This window comes from Podarcis cretensis (assembly GCF_951804945.1).
Source record: "Podarcis cretensis genome assembly, chromosome: 8".
In the NCBI taxonomy this organism is placed as follows: domain Eukaryota; kingdom Metazoa; phylum Chordata; class Lepidosauria; order Squamata; family Lacertidae; genus Podarcis; species Podarcis cretensis.
Window position 1 is genome coordinate 83,935,151 of NC_137177.1, and position 18,859 is coordinate 83,954,009.

Consider the following 18,859-nt stretch of genomic DNA (forward strand, 5'->3'; position numbering starts at 1 on the left):
TGCATGCAGCCAATTGATACTATAACTCACTTAATACCTTCATATCCCTCATACTGTGGGTTGCAGTGGCTCTGGCGAGAAACCAGCAACAGTTTCCCCACAGTGTATACCCTTCACGGAGCTAAACCTCCCTTCTTTTGCATGTCAAGGAGCAGGAAGAGGTTATTTCAAGGCTTTAGATACGTCAGATTTCTCTCTCCCCAGGCCCAACACCTGTGCTGATTTTCAGATGGTCTCGACTTTTATATTTGATGCTGTAATTATCTTTGTAATCCCATCCCCTTGACGGGCAATCACGCAGCTATGCTATTGCATGTTTCGTTGAACTTGGTAATAGGAAGGGCTGTCCCGTGGAAGAGCTTGTTTTCTGCTGCTCGACAGGATAGGACTCAAACCAACAGATTAAAAGGACAATACAGTGGTACCTCGGGTTACATACGCTTCAGGTTACAGACTCCGCTAACCCAGAAATAGTGCTTCAGGTTAAGAACTTTGCTTCAGGATAAGAACAGAAATCGGGCTCTGGTAGCACGGTGGCAGTAAGAGGTCCCATTAGCTTAAGTCGTGCTTCAAGTTAAGAACAGTTTCAGGTTAAGAACGGACCTCCGGAACGAATTAAATACTTAACCCGAGGTACCACTGTAAAAGAGATTCCAACTAAACTAAATATTGTGCTGAGAGTTCTATATCCCATTATAATTCTCTTCTCAGTGGAATAGGGATGCTGGTGGTGCTGTGGTCTAAACCACTGAGTCTCTTGGGCTTGCCGACCAGAAGGTCAGCGGTTCGAATCCCCGCGATGGGATGAGCTCCTGTTGCTTGGTCCCTGCTTCTGCCCACCTAGCAATTCGAAAGTATACCAGTGCAAGTAGATAAATAGGCACCGCTGCGGCGGGAAGGTAAATGGCATTTCCATGTGCTCAGGTTTCCATCATGGTGTTCTGTTGCGCCAGAAGCAGTTTAGTCCTGCTGGCCACATGACCTGGAAAGCTGTCTGTGGACAAACGCCGGCTCCCTTGGTCTGAAAGCGAACTGAGCGCTGCAACCCCATAGTCGCCTTTGATTGGACTTAACTGTCCAGGGGTCCTTTACCTTATCATTTAAGATATGAGAGGAGCCAGAGGCCTTTTCTCACAGAGCACAATGTTGGGGGGAGTCCTCTTTCCTCATGCTGCCTTCAGGGATGGTGAAGAATCTCGCCCCCATTCCCAGGGCTGCCCTAAGATTCAACTGTCCATCCGGTTGGATTCTGCCTGTGGAATTGGGAGTGGGGAGGATGGTGAAATGCTCCCCTTTTTGCCTCAGTCAGCAAAATGTCTTGGGCAGGCCCTGATTCTCCCGTGCTCAAAGTTAAGGCTGCAGCCCCTATGCATACGGCTGTATAGCACGAGGCTTACTTCTAAGTCAACCTGGATTGGGTTGGGCTGTGACTCAGCTGCAGTGATCACAGCTGAAACATGTCGGGATTCCTTCTGTGTCCTTCTGGAGCCAGATCAGTGATGAACGAGAGCGAGCAGGAGACCAGGGAAAGGCACGTGGATGGCTCGCAGTGCACTCTCCCGATCAATGCAATGTAATTAAAATGTTAAAGCATGTGTGTGTGCTCTTGCATGCAAGAATTATCCAGGCTGCCCTTTGTCACTCCTTCACCCCTTTGGCACTGAGTGACGTGGTGCTGGCCACACGCAGCAAGGTCTGCTGATGCCTCCAGGGGCTTCTTCCAGTGATTATGGATTTAAAAATAAAAGTAAAAAGAGAGAGGGGCTGGGCTGGGCTGGGAAACACTTGACAATTTCGGCTTCTCATTTCTCCAGTCAAGTCCAGTTCTCCACACTTCCACATCAGTTAGAAAAAAAAGTCCAAATTAAAATCCATCCTAATACACATTACCCCCCCCCCCAATATACACTAATATATGCAGCCTAGGACCCACATAACTACGGGACCGCCTCTCCTGTTATGCCCCGTGGATGACCTTAAGGCCCACAAATGACAACACCTTGGAGGTCCCAAGGTAGTTAGATTGGTCTCAACTAGGGCCAGGGCCTTTTCAGTACTGGCCCCGACTTGGTGGAACGCTCTGCCGCAAGAGACTAGGGCCCTGTGGGACTTGACATCTTTCCACAGGGCCTACAGGACAGAGCTGTTCCGCCTGGCCTTTGGTTTGGACTCAGTCTGACCCTTATGTTTCCCTCCCCTTATGGTTTTGATGAGGTTGGATTTTAAATTGCATTTTAACCTGTATTTTAAATTGGTCCCCCCCCCCTATGTTTTTACTGTAATTTTACTGTTGTTAGCTGCCCTGAGTCTGGCTCTGGCCAGGGAGGGCGGGGTATAAATAAAATTTATTATTATTATTAATATACACCTAATATACATGCCACTTTCCCCAATACAGTATACAGTCAAACCTCGGCTCCTGAATGCCTCCATTTTGGAACGTTTCGGCTCCCAGACGCCGAAAACCCAGAAGCAAATGCTCCGGTTTTCGAACATTTTTGGAAGCCAGATGTCCGACGCGGCTTCCGCTTGAGTGCAGGAAGCTCCTAAAACCGATCAGAAGTTGCGCCTCAGTTGTTGAACATTTCGGAAGCCGAAAGGGCTTTCAGAACGGGTTACGTTCGACAACCGACGTTTGACTGTACACATTTTTTCCAAAGCGACTCCTCTACAAATAATCACTAAGATGTGCATCTTTATGCACACTTCACATCAGTGCATGCTGGGTTTTTTTTTTTTGGGGGGGGGAGTACACACCAGCTGGAGAAGCACATTGCAAAATTCAGAGATACGGAAATTTCATGCATTCTTTTGGACAGTGCAATTTAGGGAGGTCTGCCTTTAAACGAGAACTGAATCGAATGTCCTCCTGCCCCTCTAGTCATGGGAATCTTTCTTCTTAAGCCTAGATATGGTGTGTGCATCCTTTAACCTGGTTATGGGTGTGTGAAGTAGGGTTGCATGTTTGAGCTTTTTGGGGCCAAAGCTGTAGAGCTTTTTTTAAAAGTTTTGCACAAAGTTGTGGAGCTTTTTTTCTGCAAGATCTCCAATAAAAAAGAGAGAAGTCTCTGAGCTATTTTAAAGGGAATTTTGCCATACCTCTGGATTTTCCTGGACGTTTACGCTAATTCCACCTGTAATCCCAGCAATGTCTGCAAAGTTCCAGACATATAACAACCCTAGATCCTGTGTTGTGGGGTGAGGGTTGGGACTAAGCTGGCTGTTTTCCTCATAATTTCCACCCCCCAAGCAAATCAGAGGGTGGATCCATCTGCTATTAGCTCCCATGTTTAGTTCACTGGTTTCTCGTTTCCCCCAAGCACACACCCCTGTTCTCCATATTTCCACAACAGTTTGCGAACGCCTTAAAAAACAACAACTTCCAGAACAATTCATCAGCATATTAATGTGAATTTCTCCTCATAAACACAATTTTGTTCATATGCAGTCTTGAGTAACAAACACCTTTTGGGCAAGCAGATTTGGTCCACCCAAAATGACACGCACACACCACTGGGGGTGCTTTGAGACCCCACCGTGTCACGCTTGGCCCCATGGAGTTGTGTGATACAGGGGAGTCTGAAGTTTATTTTTCCATGCTCCCCTTCTCGGGCAAGGTTCTAATAATAATAATAATAATAATAATAATTTCATTTATACCCCGCCCTCCCCAGCCAAGACTGGGCTCAGGGTGGCTAACACCAGTATAAAAACAATCGATTGAAATACAACTTAAAAACAAGATTAAAATACAACATTAAAACATTAAAATGCAGCCTCATTTCAGTAGGAACTCAAATAAAAAACTTTTTTGGGGATGAAAAAGTTAAGTCTTCACCAAGGCCAACTATCCAGACTGCTCCTGCATGGGACAGCAAAAAGCCAGCGAAGTCCCCAAATAGGAGTTCCATCACAGAAGGAGCCTGGTTTGGCCAGGACCTGGGTGCTGTTGGAAAAAATGGATTTTCTAGCTGCATTTCAATCGGGGTTTTAGGCCCGGTTTGGGCACAGAAGCTGCTTTGGTCGCCCTGTATCATGACCTCCATCGGGAGAAAGACAGGGGAAATGTGTCCCTGTTAATTCTCCTCAACCTCTGAGTGGCTTTTGATATAATCGACCATGGTATCATGGGGCAACTATCTCAGCTGGGGTGGCTGGCACTGCTTTGCAGAGGTTCTTTTCATACTAAGTTGGTCATTCCCAGAGGGTGATGCTTGGGGAGCAGGGGTGAACGAAGGCGTTGTGATACCCGGGGCAGGGTGTTGCTACGTAGCGACGCCACACATGTGCTGTAGATAGCAGTTCGCCGCTGGCACCGCTCCAGTGCCGTGCGGACAGTGCTGGGATTCTTCCGTCACCGCTACGCCCGCGAACGGAGGATCCTCTACATGCGGATCAGAAGGATCCCACCGCTGTCCGTGTGTGGCGTCATTATGTACAGCGCATGCGTGCGACGACATGCACGCACTATACATAGTGGTTTGCTGCTGGCGCTAGGATCCTCTGCTCACGGCTGCTGCAGCGCAATGGGTGCTCACGCTGCCCTGAGCTCCCACGGGGTCCCTTCTTGTTTCCCAGGGTGCACCCCCCCTTGCGACGCCACTGTTGGGGAGTGCTTTTCAGCCCCATAGAGCCTTCAATGAGGGGCTTCTCAGGGTCTCATTTTTGTCTCCCCTGCTGTTTAGCATCTGCATGAAACTGCTGAGTGGAGTGATCCAGAAGTTTGGAGTACATTGTCAGTAGTATGCTGACGGCACTCACCTCTTCTCCTCTTTTACAGCTGCAGGTGAGGCAGTGGAAGTGCTGGACCATTGCCTTGCCTCAGTATTGGACTGGATGAGAGCCAACAAACTGAAGCTCAGTCCAGATAAGACAGAGGCAATCTGTGGTTTCCTAGACCAAATAGATGGGAGGTTGCCTGCTCTTGAGGGGGTTACACTTCCTCTGAAGGAGCAGCTACGTAGCTTGGAGGTCCTTCTGGAGCCATGGCTGTCACTTGAGGCTCACGTGGATTCGGTGGCATAGAGTGCGAAGGCTGGTGGCCCAGCTGTGCCCCTATCCAGACAGGGACAGCCTATTGTCTATGCTCTGGTAACCAGAGCCGTCTTTCCCATTGCTGTTAGTGGTTCGTTGCACCAGAGCGCCGGCCTCTCAGTGGTGCCCTAGCGAGTCGGGGAGCTGCGCAGCTTTGCTGGCTGCCTTCCCTTTCCCAGCACGTTTTCCTGTTTGATCGCCTCCACCACGCCGGGGATCGGGGCAGTGGGGGAGGCAGAGGACATTTTCCACCGCCCCCTCCCTTGTTTTGGAGTTGCTGGGGTGGAGCGCACTGGAGGGATCTTTGCACTACGGCGCCGGATATGCTTAAGGCAGCCCTGCTGGCAAACCTCTGGGTTAGATTACTGCAATACGTTATAACATGGGGTTGCCTCTGAAGATGCACCAGAAACTTCAGCCGGTGCAGAATTTGGCAGCCAGCTTGCAATCATCATTTGATGTTGGGATACTGCCGGGGAGACGGGGGCATCAGGCAGGCCCCCAGCTGGCTCCAGCCACCGGCCGGCAACTGGACAATCACCAGTCTCCCTTGGAACAGCATCAAACAGCGACACGAGCCTCAGATGCACTTAGAGGCCATGCACGCTCTATCAGCAGAGTGAATAAATCTTCTCACAACAGAAGTGGCGGACAGAGAAATGTTAAATGCATATTTAACAACATTTATTCAGCATAGTTCAGGAACAAAAGGAAACATGTCTGCTTCCCTTCGTCTCCAGCAAAACAGCTAAAAGCAAAAGCAATATACAAACGGAAGATCCCAGCAAGTGACACACAACAGTCATGCCTGCTCCCTTTTAAGGTGGAACAGAACTATAGCCTAACATTTGAGGCCCTTCTTTGTGTGCATCTGTGAGGTTTGGACAGTAGCAACATGAGAATGGGCCTTTTCTGTGGTGGCCCCCCATTTGTGGAATGCTCTCCCCAGGGAGGATCTCCTGGTGCCTTCATTGAATATCTTTAGGCACCAGGCAAAAGCATTCCTTTGGCTGATTCAGCAATCTACAGCCTTTTAAACCGAGTGTGTCTGCATTTAGGGGGGATGCTATTGTTTTCCTTTGTGATTACAGTATGCATTTTTGTGTTTTCATATTGTAAACCACCTTCTGGTCTTCAGATGAAGGCTGGTATAGAGATTTAATCAACAATAATTATTAATAATTATTTGGGGATGGGAAGGCATGTGCACCTTACCTCCTTATTCAGGCTACTCACCCACCTCTGTGAACTTTCACCTCATGAACTTTCAGAAACAACTTCAGCCTTATGAGCAAACCAGGGAAAGTCCGTTCTTGCATATTCCCTGGAATATGTGAGTTTAGCCCAGTTCCTCTCTCAGCCCAACCCTTCTCACAGGGCTGTCCTGTGAGACAAAAGGATCAGAACTATGAGGAACTGACTGCGAGAGGTACTTATGGTTGCACAAATTGCATGGATATGTGCCAGTGGAAAAATGCGAAAGAGGCACCAGATGTCCTCCAAAAGAGAGAGAGAATGATATCATTTCTCTCCGACCTGCCCAAGTTCATGAGCAACTTGCCAAATCATAGTGAGGTTTTGCCGTCCATCCACGCCCTCCTCAAGGGGCACAACCAGTGCCAAGTAAGCTTGGCACAGTTCTAGGCAGTAGAGGGTGGAGGACCTGCTCAGAGCTTGTGGGAAACCTCTCTGGGCTTTCCTGGTTCTTTCATAGGCTGTCACCAGGGTTGTCCACAGAGGCGGGGGAAGAGTGTGCATCACGGGGGGAAACCTCAGGGAAGAGTGGAAGGCCATGGTTTCCTTGGGCTTCTGCATTTAACAATAACAATAACAATAACAATAACAATAACAATAACAATAACAATAACAATAACAATAACAATAACAATTTATTTATACCCCACCCATCTGGCTGAGCTTCCCCAGCCACTCTGGGTGGCTGCCAACAAAGTATTAAAATACAGTAATGCATCAAACATTGAAAGCTTCCCTAAACAGGGCTGCGGGACGTGGGTGGCGCTGTGGGTTAAACCACAGAGCCTAGGACTTGCTGATCAGAAGGTCAGCGGTTTGAATCCCCGCGATGGGGTGAGCTCCCGTTGCTTGGTCCCTGCTCCTGCCAACCTAGCAGTTCGAAAGCATGTCAAAGTGCAAGTAGATAAATAGGTACTGCTCCGGCGGGAAGGCAAACGGCGTTTCCGTGTGCTGCTCTGCTTCGCCAGAAGCGGCTTAGTCATGCTGGCCACATGACCCGGAAGCTGTACGCCGGCTCTCTCGGCCAATAAAGCGAGATGAGCGCCACAACCCCAGAGTCAGCCACGACTGGACCTAATGGTCAGGGGTCCCTTTACCTTTACCTAAACAGAGCTGCCTTCAGATGTCTGCATTCATGGTCAGAAGCAGCCATTTGTGGAATGGGGAAGTTCTGCTTAATCTAAGGTTACCAGATTTTTTCCAATGAATCTGGGGACACTTTCAACTTCAGTTGATTTTGTATGGACACTGATTTGTAAATCCGGGGACTGCCCCCAGGAAATGGGGATGTCTGGTAACCTTAGCTTAATCCTCCTCTACAGGATCATCCCCCCATCCCCCCGGACGTCTTTGTTGTGAACTTCTCAAGGAAGTGCCAAAGTTTTGTGGTGGTTGGCAGCAGGTGTTGGGTGTGGTGAGGGCAAAGCCTCTTCTATGCATGCCTTCACATTTCCAGTTGAAATGTGGGTATCTGGTCTGATGAGCTCTGGCTGACGGTCAGCGTAGACTCGGGTGGCTTTAAAGGACGGCTGGTAGGACGAGGCTACTACTAGCCCCAATGGCTGGGCTCTGCAGCATAGTGCTGGTGGTCAGCAAAAGAGGTTTAAAGACTCTCAAGGCAAATCTTTAAAAATGTAGGATAAACACCCACAACGGGGAAACACTGCCCTGCGAGCGCTCCAATTGCAGAACAGCCTTTGCCAAAGGTGTCATGGGCTTTGAAGATGCTTGAACTCAGGACGAAAGGGAGAAACGTGTTAAGAGGAAGGCACGCTTGGCAATCCCTCATCGTAGGATAAACACCGACAACTGGGAAACACTGGCTGAAGAGCGCTCCAGTTGGAGAACAGCCTTTACCAAAGGTGTCATGGGCTTTGAAGATGCTCAAACTCAGGACGCAAGGGAGAAATGTGCTAAGAGGAAGGCACGCTTGGCAATCCCTCACCATGATCAACTCCCGCCCGGAAACCTATGTCCCCACTGTGGAATGACGTGTGGATCCAGAACTGGCCTCCACAGCCACTTATAGACTCACTGTTAAGACCAGGCTTTATCAACCTCGGCCCTCCAGATGTTTTGGGCCTACAACTCCCATGATCCCTAGCTAGCAGGACCAGTGGTCAGGGATGATGGGAATTGTAGTCTCAAAAACATCTAGAGGACCGAGGTGAAGGAAGCCTGGTTAAGACCTTGTTTATGGAAGATGATCTTACTTGGCTAGGAGGGGTCGCAGAAGAGGAAGAAGAAGAAGAAGAAGCTCTGAAGTCTCTGCAATCAGAGTCAGCGATGCATCCAACCGCCAGTTGCTGGAAGCCGCTGGAGGGAAGAGTTCCTCTCATGGCTAGGTCCTTACTTGTGGGCTCCCCACTGGGGCATTTGGTTGGTCAGGGTGAGAACAGAAGGCTGGATCCAGCAACCAGGCTCTTCTTAGGATCTTATGACTGGCCTTTCCCTGACCTGATACCTTCCAGGTGTTTTTTGGACTACAACTTCCATCATACAACTTCCATCAGCCTCAATGGAATTTTGCATTTCTTCAAACAAAATGTGCATGCCACTTAATTTTAAGCAACGGGCTGTGCGCAACTGAGTCCTACTCAGAGTAGGCCCATCGAAATTAACAGGCCCAAGTTAGCCATGCCCATTAACTTCAATGGGTCTACTCATTGCATAACAAACCCATTTCCTCTAAGCCAGGCTTCCTCAAACTCGGCCCTCCAGATGTTTTTGGCTACAACTCCCATGATCCTTAACTAGCAGGACCAGTGGGCAGGGATGATGGGAACTGTAGTCTCAAAACATCTGGAGGGGCGAGTTTAAGGAAGCATGCTCTAAGCCAGCCTTTCTCAACCTGTGGGTCCCCAGATTTTGTTGAACTACAACTCCCATCACCCCTGGCTAGCAAGGCCAGAGCTCAGGGATGATGGGAGTTGTAGTCCAACAACATCTGGGGACCCACAAGTTGAGAACCACTGCGTTGCAAAGAATATAAAACATACCTTGAAGCTGTCAATAAGAATCAAAGTTAAAGGAGCTTGAAAAAAAAGCTAAGCACATAAATTATTCGCTGGGGAAAGGACCGATTAAAAGACGTCAACTCCTACGCATCTGCCTAGGCAGAAAAGATTTTAGCAAAAAGAATATGGTGAAGATCAATGGGCAGGGAGTTCTGATGTGCAGGAGCTGTTACACTAAAAAAATAAGGAGAGAGAGCTACGATTCATACAGTTGTGGTGTCCTAGGAGTTGTAATCCAAAACTTCTGAAGGGCACCAGTTTGGGGGAAGGCTGGGATAGGTCGTAATTGTTATTGAGGTTTTTATTTTTTTTGGGGGGGGGGAGATCTGTTTTGGGGATGCCAAGGAACCTGAGAACCAGTGCGAAGCGATAGCAAGAATGTAAGAGAGACTTGGCTTCAGATCCCTGCTCACTCAGGAATAACTTTGCCTCAGTCGCCGTGATACCGCCTGACTCGCTCCACAGGCTCATTGTGAAGAAGATAATCTTAGCCCAGGCACTGCCAAGCTCTGAGCTGCTGGGAGGAAGAAAAGTTGGGAGTTAACTTTTCCAGCCAAAAGGAGAGAACAAAAAGCAGCCTTCGGAATCTCCAAGGCAAGGGAGAAGGAGCTGTATTGAGAAGGTGGGGCCCTTCTGCCCATTTTACAGCTATTACTGAGGCAGCCCATTAAAGCAATTTCAAAATGCCTGTGAAGCCAGGAATAATGGGCCGTAGCTCAATGACAGAGGTCCTGCCTTGCATGCCGAAGGTCCCTGGTCTGTTTGGGTGACACCCCGCCCCCCGCATGAAACTCTGCAGAGATGCTGCCAGCCAGTGTAAACAATGTTGAGCTAGAGAGACCAATGGTCTGGCTCAGTACAAGGCAGCATCCTAGGATCCAGACAGACCAGGAGAAGATGCCAGAGGTAAAATATAGTCACAAACAAAGGAGAGTTTGCTGCCCACCCCCAACACAAGTGTTTCTTGCCAGAAGCGTTTCTGGCAAGAGATTTTGAGGAAAAGCCTCAAAGGAACTTGATTCACAATTGCTAGTTCCTTGTTGCCTCCCCCCCCCACTCTAAATTGTGAGGTGAAAGCCCAAATATCCCCGCCCCCTGCTCAGGCAGCTGCTTCTCTAAAGAAGTTAGACAGGATGCAACAGAAGGAAATAAATGGGTGGGAAATGTGCACTGTGGTAAACAGGGTGTTGCACCCCGGGGTGAGGGCACCCTGGATCTGCTAATGCTCTGTGAGCGCTAACAAAACCTTGGAGGACTTTGCAGTACCCAGTATCGCTGCAGAAAGCCACAGAGCTCGAAGGCTGAATCTACACAGATGTAAAAAAACACACCCCAAAACCGCTGTCAAAATGCTTAAAAAAAAAAAGTTATATATGTGGAATTTGCCATTGGTTCATCAGCGCCATCTCGTGTCACATTTGTAAAAAGGTAAAGGTAAAGGGATCCCTGACCATTAGGTCCAGTCGTGGCCGACTCTGGGGTTGCAGCGCTCATCTTGCTTTACTGGCTGAGGGAGCCGGCGTACAGCTTCCGGGTCATGTGGCCAGCATGACTAAGCCGCTTCTGGCCAACCAGAGCAAATGCTGTTTACCTTCCCGCCGGAGTGGTACCTATTTATCTACTTGCACTTTGACATGCTTTCGAACTGCTAGGTTGGCAGGAGCAGGGACCGAGCAACCGGAGCTTACCTCGTCACGAGGATTCGAACCGCCGACCTTCTGATCGGCAAGTCCTAGGCTCTGTGGTTTAACCCACATCACCACCTGCGTCCCTGTCACATTTGTACAATGCACTTAAAACGTACTTGTATTTGCAGCTGAGTCCTAAAAGAGGATTGGTCAAATTGATGGAGGGGAGGATTATAGATGACCGCTAGCTGTAACCGCTATGCCCTGCTGCCACAGCTGGAGGCAGCAATGCTTCTGGATGGAAGATTCAGGAGAAGAGAGGCTTCTGGTTCTCAAATCCTCCTTGTACTTTGGGTTACACTTTGGGGCCAATGTGAGGACAGGATGCTGGACTAAGGGGGCTACTGGCTTGACCCAGCTGAAGGCTCTGCTCATGTTCTTATGTAAAGTTGTCTTCTTCTTTGCTGATCACTTGTAGCCGAGTAAAATTGTCTTCCATAAACACGGTTTTAACAATGAGTCTGTAAGTGACTGTGGAGGCCAATTCTGGATCCACACGTCCTTCCACAGTGGGGACAGAGGTTTCCGGGTGGGAGTTGATCACAGTGAGGGATTGCCAAGCGTGCCTTCCTCTTATCACGTTTCTCCCTTGCGTCCTGAGTTTGAGCGTCTTCAAAGCCCATGACACCTTTGGTAAAGGCTGTTCTCCAATTGGAGCGCTCGCGGGCCAATGTTTCCCAGTTGTCGGTGTTTATAGTACATTTTTAAATATTTGCCTTGAGACAGTCTTTAAACCTCTTTTGTTGACCACCAGCCTTACGCTTTCCATTTTAAAGTTCAGAATAGAGTTGTTGCTTTGGAAGAAGGTAACAGGCATAGACTGCTTAGTTAAAATGAGGCACATTAAAACATCAATTGCCCCCTCTATCCTGCTCCCTTCCACCTTCTGCACCAAAAAAACTTTAAGGCACTATTTTTTGTTGGGTTTGGCTTTCATCGTGCTCTATCCCACCCAAAGCAGGTCAGCTTTAAGTTCTGCAAAAGTGGAAGTTAAAATGCACGAGTTATTTTTAAAAAAATATGCATGAATTATTCCCTTAGGTCCAGGCAAGAACAATGGTTCCTCTTAAGTCCAAACGACAATCCTGGGGCCCAAGTCTTTTATAAAAATGGTTCCAGGAACTGGAAGTTTGACCTGTCCTCTGAGGTCAGCAAAGCAACGTGTGTTAGAGCAGGCCATTTAAAAACAACGGGATGTTTCAAAAAGGTTAAGAGGCTCTTGTGACGTGAAAGGTTGCACCCTGCATTTTAGTTGGTCCAAATACAGGTTCTGTATTTTCATGCTCTGTGGCTCCTGAGACTTTCTTCCTTTCTTTCGAAAACCGTATCGCCTGTGCCAGAAGTCATTAGTCTGTTTTTCTCTTAAATTGTTTCAACACAAGACAGTTGAGCGTTTTCCTGTTGCAAGAACAATGCTGGGCCTTGAGCCGTCTCAAACAAGTTCTTGGCACTGAACCTTCAACCTGTTCCTCACCTCGGGCCTCCTCAATCTTCGGATGAACCACCACTGTTGCTCTTTTGCATTCCTCAGTCGGCTGAAGTTTCTTCCGTAAAGGCAGGGACGCAGGTGGCGCTGTGGTCTAAACCACTGAGCCTCTTGGGCTTGCTGATCAGAAGGTGGGCCAACCTAGCTGTTCGAAAGCACGCCAGTGCAAGTAGATAAATAGGTACCACTGTGGCAGGAAGGTAAATGGCGTTTCCGTGTGCTCTGGCTTTCATCACGGTGTCTCGTTGCGCCAGAAGTGGTTTAGTCCTGCTGGCCACATGACCCAGAAAGCTGTCTGTGGACAAATGCCGGTTCCCTCAGCCTGAAGGTCAGCGATTCGAATCCCCGCAATGGGGTGAGCTCCTGTTGCTCTGTCCTAGCTCCTGCCAACCTAGCAGTTCGAAAGCATACCAGTGCAAGTGGATAAATAGGTACAGCTGCAGCGGGAAGGTAAATGGCATTTCCATGTGCTCTGGTTTCTGTCACAGTGTTTTGCTGCGCCAGAAGCAGTTTAGTCCTGCTGGTCACATGAACCGGAAAACTGTCTGTGGACAAATGCCAGCTCCCTCGGCCTGAAAGCGACCCCATAGTCGCCTTTGACAGGAGTCCTTTACCTTTTTTTACCTTCTTCCTTAAAGAGCCTCTGCATTTGATGCTGGTGAGATTTCGCTGCTTGTGTTCTTTGCGAGGGAAAGAAGGATGCATTTTTTTAAAAATGAGAAGAGCCAGCAGGGGCCCATTGAGTCCATCCTCACCTGGGCCAACCAGATGCCCCCAAGGGAAGCCCACAAGCAGAACTCTGCCCACTTGGGAGTCCCAGTAACTGGGATTTACAGCTAGACTTCCTCTGGATAGGGAGGCTCCATCTGTTCCCCATAGCAGTAGATCAGGGGTCAGCAACCTTTTTCCAGCCGTGGGCTGGTCCACCATCCCGCAGACCATGTGGTGGGCTGGACTATATTTTTTGGGGTTGAGGAGGAAATGAACCCAGAGATGCATTTTAAATAAAAGCACACATTCTACTCATGTAACAACACGCTGATTCCTGGACGGTCCGCGGGCTGGATTGAGAAGGCGATTGGGCCGCATCTGGCCCTCGGGCCTTAGGTTGCCTACCCCTGCAGTAGATCACAGAATTGTAGAGTTGGAAGGGACCCTGAGGACCATCTAGTCCAAACCCCTGCAAGGTAGGAATATGCCGCTGTCCCAAGCAGGGATTGAACCTGCCACCTTGGCTCTAACCAGCTGAGCTTTCCAGTGCTGTAGATATGTTTAAGAATTTCAGAAGAGGTAGAATTTCAGGCTGTGGGTAGATCAGGCCAAATGTCCACCTCAGCATCTTGTCCTCTCTTGTGGGTAGATCAGGCCAAATGTCCACCTCAGCATCTTGTCCTCTCTTTGGCTAACCTGATGCCTCTTCTGCAAGCAGGAACCTGAGCACGGGAGCGGACTCTGCCCTCCTGTGGCTTCCAGCACCCGGGATTCAGGAGCCTTGCTGCCTCCAACTGCAACTATCATAGCAGCCGGTTGCCAGAAACCGCAGGAAGGAAGAGCCCTCTTGTGCCTAGGTATCAGTGGCGTAGCGTGGGGGGTGCAGGGGGGCCGGCCGCACTGGGCGCAACATCTGGGGGTTAGGGTTAGGGGTAGGGTTAGGGGGCGCAAATCCACGGGTTAGGGGGCGCAAATTACCGGTACTTGCCTTGCTCCGGGTGCTGACAACCCACGCTACGCCACTGCCAGGTATTACTAGCCAGTTTCCCAGAGACACCCAGTGCGCCCCTGTGGGAATAGGATTCTGGACTGAGTTCATACCTTCCAACACTTCTACGATGAAAATAGGGACATCCTAAGGAAATGGTGTTTCCGTGCACTGCTCTGGTTCGCCAGAAGCGGCTTAGTCATGCTGGCCACTTGACCCAGAAGCTGTCTGCAGACAAACGCCAGCTCCCTCGGCCTATAGAGCGAGATGAGTGCTGCAACCCCAGAGTCGTCCGCGACTGGACCGAATGGTCAGGGGCACCTTTAAGGAAAGACAGGACATTCCAGGATCAAATCAGAAACCGGGATGGCTTATGTCAATCCAGGACTGACCCTGGACACTTGGAGAGTCTGCTAGATGGACCATGGGCCTGATCCAGCAAGCTATTTACTGTTCTTAAGCCCCTGTTCTTGGCCCACATCCACAGCAGAGGCATCCGGCAGGGTTGGCCCACCCATGAGGTTGTTGGGATACTGCCAGGGAGACAAAGGCCATCATGCCTCCACGTCGATTCCGGACGATCCATCAATCTCCCGTAGATACAGTATCAGTCAATTAGCGACACAAGCCTCAGAAACAGCTGTCCTCAGATGGACAGAGGTGACCTGCTTCAGGTGGCGAGATCCCCAGGGGCAGCAGACTCGGCCAACAAGGAATGTATCACCCGCTGCTGCAGTGGCAGGAGGACAGCAGCAACTGTGGTGAGCTCCCTGGAGGTCAGATCTGGCGCCTCCTCAGCACACCCACCCATGCCACTTCTACAGCGGCCTCTTGGCACCACTGGTCTCCTCCCACCCTTGTTCCTGATGGAGATCTTTGCGCCTCAGGTGCCCAAATGTCTTGGGCCAGCCCTGGCAGCCGAGACTTCTTCATGCTCCGTGTGCACTATCTGTGCAACGGGGTCCCAGGGCAAGGCCAGGTGCTGCGGTTGCTGCTGCCAGTTGAGCATGCTAGGCTTTCTTGGGAAACCCCTCTGCCTGGTGCTTTCCTTTTCTCCTACCCCCTCTGACCAGCATCTACCTGGTGGCTTTTGGCCGAGCTGCTGGCTGGCTGGGCCCCTGCCAAGGCTCCATGCGTCTCTCTTAAGAACATTTGCCGGTATCGCTTGCGCTCAGCGGGAGTAATCCCAGAGAATTAGCTACAGCCCAGAGGCTTATCCTTAAAGTTTGCTGCTGCTGTTACAGGCTGCAGCGGCGTTTGGAGTCAGTTGTGGCGATGAAGTTGTGGACTGGGCAGGTTGCCGTGGGCTGCCCTCAGATCCCTGCCTGTCCAAGCCCTGTTTGCACAGTAGCCCAATGAAAAGCCAGGCTTGCCATCCAGCCCACGTGCGACGGAGGCAACGGGCGGAGAAAATAGGTTGTGAGCCGTAGGTCACCCAGCCATGCATTAAAAGGACAACAAACAATACTAGCAACACGAAGACCAGTCTACTAGATAGAGCTGCAATTCTTATTCATGGTGCCGAAATAGTAAGTGAAGAACAACGTAGGACTGTGATCCTGCATAATCTGACTGTTTCGCTGGAATCTTCTTCAGCACAACTACAAAAGAATTCAAATATAAAACAATGACCTGTGTACATTATATAAACTTCACACATTACAACTTTCTACTTCAGCACCATGAACGCCTAAAAAAGTTTTACCGCTTAGCCCACAGGATAGCATCTATTACTTTGTTTCAACCATAGACTTATTATACTTCTATGGACTTTCAAAGATTGACAGACGTGTGTTCATTTGCTTTCAAATATATTAGAGAATTCACAAGTGGACACATTTTGATTTTTGTTGTACTAAATCATATATATTATGCAATAAGAATTGCAGTGCTATCTAGTAAACTGGTCTTTGTGTTGCTTGTATTGTTTGTTGTGCTAAGTTTGCAACATGGGTTTGTTGTTCTGTATTGGTGACGCATTAAAAGATTAAAAGATTGGAAGAAATTTAAAATCTATCTACAGAAACACTGTAAAATTATTGAATGTTAATGACATTGGAATGAAATGAAGTGGTTCTAGTAATAAGGTAAAATAAGAATATGCAAGAAGGGATGGATATCAGATGAAAATTTGAAGTTGCCGGTGAGTCTTGGGGAGGACCGCTCCCCCTGCAAGCCCACTCTCCACCTTGGGCCTGGGGGCGGGCCCCAGACTCCACCTCAGCATATAAGGCTCCACGGAGGCCTCGGAACATCGCTGCTGCCGCTTTGCCGTGCGTTTGTGGGGAGGGCTCTTCCCCCTGCTAGCCCATTCTCCATCTTGGGCTTGGGGACGGGCCCATACTCCACCTCAGCGTGAAGGACTCCAAGGAGGCCCGGGACACTGCTGCTGCCGCTTTGCCGGTGAGTCTTGGGGAGGACCGCTCCCCCTGCAAGCCCATTCTCCACCTTGGGCCTGGGGGCGGGCCCCAGACTCCACCTCAGCATATAAGGCTCCACGGAGGCCTTGGAACATCGCTGCTGCCGCTTTGCCGTGCGTTGTGGGGAGGGCTCTTCCCCCTGCAGGCCCACTCTCCACCAGGCCAGGGGGCGGGGCCCACGCTCACCACCGACGCAGCCTCGGGGACACCGGTGCTGCTGCAGCGGTTGTTGGAAGTGTTCTTATATGTTTTAAACTGTTTTTTTTTTTTTGTACCACCATAAGCGGTGGTTTTTATCCATGTACTTTATTTTGTTTTGATTTATTTTGGGTTGGGGTGGGGTGGTTGGGGAGTGGGGTGGGGATTGGTTTTGTTTTTATGTAATTGTTTTTGTTTGTTTGCTTTTATATTCTGTAAATGGAGGCAAGTATGAGGCTTGGGATTCCTATTGTGGAGGGGCGAGGGAGGTATGGCGGTGGGGGCAGATGTCATAGGCGAAGGGGATCGAGATACGGATATGCTCGTACCCCTTCCAATCTGCGCCCCATCCCGAGAGACGAGGGTAGGGTGAGCAAGGATTACTCACCTCCGTCACTGGTGTTGTGCAATGCCAGGTCTATAGGCAACAAAACCGCCACCCTGCGAGATTTCTTCACCTCGCAGGGGGTTGACCTGGCATGTGTGACTGAGACCTGGGTGCGCGAAGGGGATACTGTTACCTTACGAGAGATGGCGCCCCCGGGTTTCTCCGTCCTTCACCAGTCGCGGACTGTGGGCCGGGGGGGAGGGGTGGCGTTATTAATCCGGGAAGATTGTTCTTTCAGGGCTCTACCATCGCCATCGATCCCCGGCATTGAATGTGTTGGCCTAGTGTGGGGCTCCGAGGTGAGCTTGGCTGTCTGGCTGGTGTACCGGCCACCTAGCGCACCAGCAGCCACCCTGTCAGGCCTGCTGGAGGCGGTGGCCGGCTGGGCCTTGGAGTTCCCTAACCTATTGGTATTGGGGGACTTCAACATCCATGCTGATGCCACTCCCTCTTCACAGGCTCTGGACCTGGTGTCTTCCATGGCGACACTAGGGCTCTCCCAGTTTGTTTTGGGCCCCACACATCAAGCAGGCCACACGCTGGATTTGATCTTTGGCGTCGGTATAGATGTGATCATGTTTCCTTCGATGAAGGTGCCATGGTCTGATCACTATGCTCTGAAAGCCAGGATTGACGTTCCACCCCCACCCTGCTTGGGTGGCGAGCCAATTTGGGCTCGCCCGCAGAGGCTGATGGACCCTGATAGATTCCGTCAAGCCTTGCGGGACCTTTCTCCCCCTGGCGACTCATTGACTGAGCTTGTTGAGGCCTGGAATACCCAGCTCCTGGCAGCCATCAATGAGATCGCACCTAAGCGCCCTCTGCGACCCCGCAGAAACCGGGCTCCCTGGTTTACCGAGGAGCTCCGGAAAATGAAGCGGGACCTCAGACGGCTAGAGCGAGTATGGCGGGGTGCCCGTGACGGAGCCTCAAGAACATCTTATAGGGTTTTTATGAAAACCTATGAGATGGCAGTGAAGGCCGCTAAAAAGTCCTACTTCTCGGCCTCCATTGCATCCGCTAGCTCTCGCCCGGCGCAATTATTTAGTATAATTCGGTCTTTAACGTCCCTCGAAGGACAGCCAAATTTAAATAACAATTTGACACACAGCTGTGAGGCATTTGCGAGCTTTTTTGCGGAGAAGGTCTTGTTGCTCCGCCATGACCTCCCTGCCAATTTGGATACAATAAAGGAACTGGAGGCCCCTCGACTGTCCTCGGGTTCAGTATTGGACCACTTTGACTGGATATCCCCAGCTGATGTAGACAGATTCCTCCGAGCTGGAAAGCCCACCACCTGTCCTCTCGACCCGTGCCCGTCCTGGCTGATTAGAGCGTGTCCAGAAGAGGTGCGGGCCCCCCTGGGGGATATCATCAATCTGTCCCTTGGCACCGGGACATTCCCAGGGGAACTGAAGGAGGCAGTGGTGCGCCCGCTCTTAAAGAAAACATCATTAGATCCCTTAGATCTATCCAATTACTGCCCGGTCTCGAATCTTCCATTCCTGGGTAAGGTGATTGAGAGAGCGGTTGCTGAACAGCTTGGTAGGTTTCTGGATGAAACATCAGCTCTGGATCCATTCCAGTCTGGCTTCCGCGCTGGTCATGGGACCGAGACGGCTCTGGTCGCCCTAACAGATGATCTCCGCAGGCAGCTGGATCGAGGCGGGTCGGG

General features: G+C 50.1%; 1 protein-coding gene and 1 long non-coding RNA gene across 3 annotated transcripts in view; both read left to right on the forward strand.

Annotated features, from left to right (window-relative positions):
- Positions 1 to 18,859, forward strand: part of ALPL (alkaline phosphatase, biomineralization associated) — a 70,127-nt gene that overhangs the window by 4,644 nt on the left and 46,624 nt on the right. Inside the window, exon 1 of one of the 2 annotated variants that reach the window (XM_079987047.1) lies at positions 13,518 to 13,666. The exons of the other annotated variant lie outside the window; for it this stretch is intronic. The gene's annotated coding sequence lies outside the window, so the exon portion shown is untranslated. Of the gene's footprint in view, positions 1 to 13,517; positions 13,667 to 18,859 lie in introns of those variants that run through there. 2 annotated transcript variants of the gene reach the window in all.
- Positions 1 to 18,859, forward strand: part of LOC307222271 — a 65,949-nt gene that overhangs the window by 466 nt on the left and 46,624 nt on the right. The gene's annotated exons all lie outside the window — the stretch shown is intronic.